Consider the following 842-nt stretch of genomic DNA (forward strand, 5'->3'; position numbering starts at 1 on the left):
GCCAATATGGCATTCAGAGTATCAATTTCAAGAACTACCTTCTTCATAGGCGTCCCATTACTCACAGAATTCCTTTCAGAAGTATACATGAACTGGTTATTTGCAACCATGTCAATGAGTTCTTGAGCTTCTGTAGGCATTTTCTTTAGGTGAATGGATCCATCTTCAGAATGGTCCAATGACATCGTTGATAGTTCAAACAGACCATCATAGAATATATCCAGGATGGTCCATTCTGAAAGCATGTCAAAAAGACACTTTTTGGTCAATTGCTTGTATCTCTCCCAAGCTTCATAGAGGGATTCACCTTCTTTCTGTCTGAAGGTTTGGACATCCACTCTAAGCTTACTAAGCTTTTGAGGAGGAAAGAACTTGGCTAAGAAAGCCATGACCAGCTTATCCCAAGAGTTCAGGCTATCTTTGGGTTGAGAGTCCAACCACACTCTAGCTCTGTTTCTTACAGCAAACGGGAAAAGCATAATCCTGTAGACCTCGGGATCAACCCCATTGGTCTTAACAGTATCACAGATCTGCAAGAATTCAGTTAAGAACTGAAAGGGATCTTCAGATGGAAGTCCATGAAACTTGCAGTTTTGTTGCATCAGAGAAACTAATTGAGGTTTAAGCTCAAAGTTGTTTGCTCCAATGGCAGGAATTGAGATGCTTCTTTCATGTAAATTGGAATTAGGTGCAGTGAAGTCACCAAGCATCCTCCTTGCATTATTGTTGTTAGGTGCGTCTGCCGTCTCCTTTTCTTGTTCGAAAATTTCAGTAAGGTTGTCTCTGGATTGTTGTAATTTAGCTTCTCTTAGTTTTCTCTTCAGAGTCCTTTCAGGTTCTGG

At 40.7% G+C, this 842-nt stretch overlaps 1 non-coding gene across 1 annotated transcript; it reads left to right on the plus strand.

Annotated features, from left to right (window-relative positions):
- Window positions 1-239: 239 nt before the first annotated feature.
- Window positions 240-347, plus strand: LOC148555432 (small nucleolar RNA R71). The gene has a single exon (XR_015887206.1). It is a non-coding gene; the product is annotated as a small nucleolar RNA R71 (small nucleolar RNA).
- Window positions 348-842: the final 495 nt, after the last annotated feature.

Source organism: Arachis ipaensis, chromosome B6 (assembly GCF_059453495.1).
Source record: "Arachis ipaensis isolate K30076 ecotype BB chromosome B6, ASM5945349v1, whole genome shotgun sequence".
In the NCBI taxonomy this organism is placed as follows: Eukaryota; Viridiplantae; Streptophyta; class Magnoliopsida; order Fabales; family Fabaceae; genus Arachis; species Arachis ipaensis.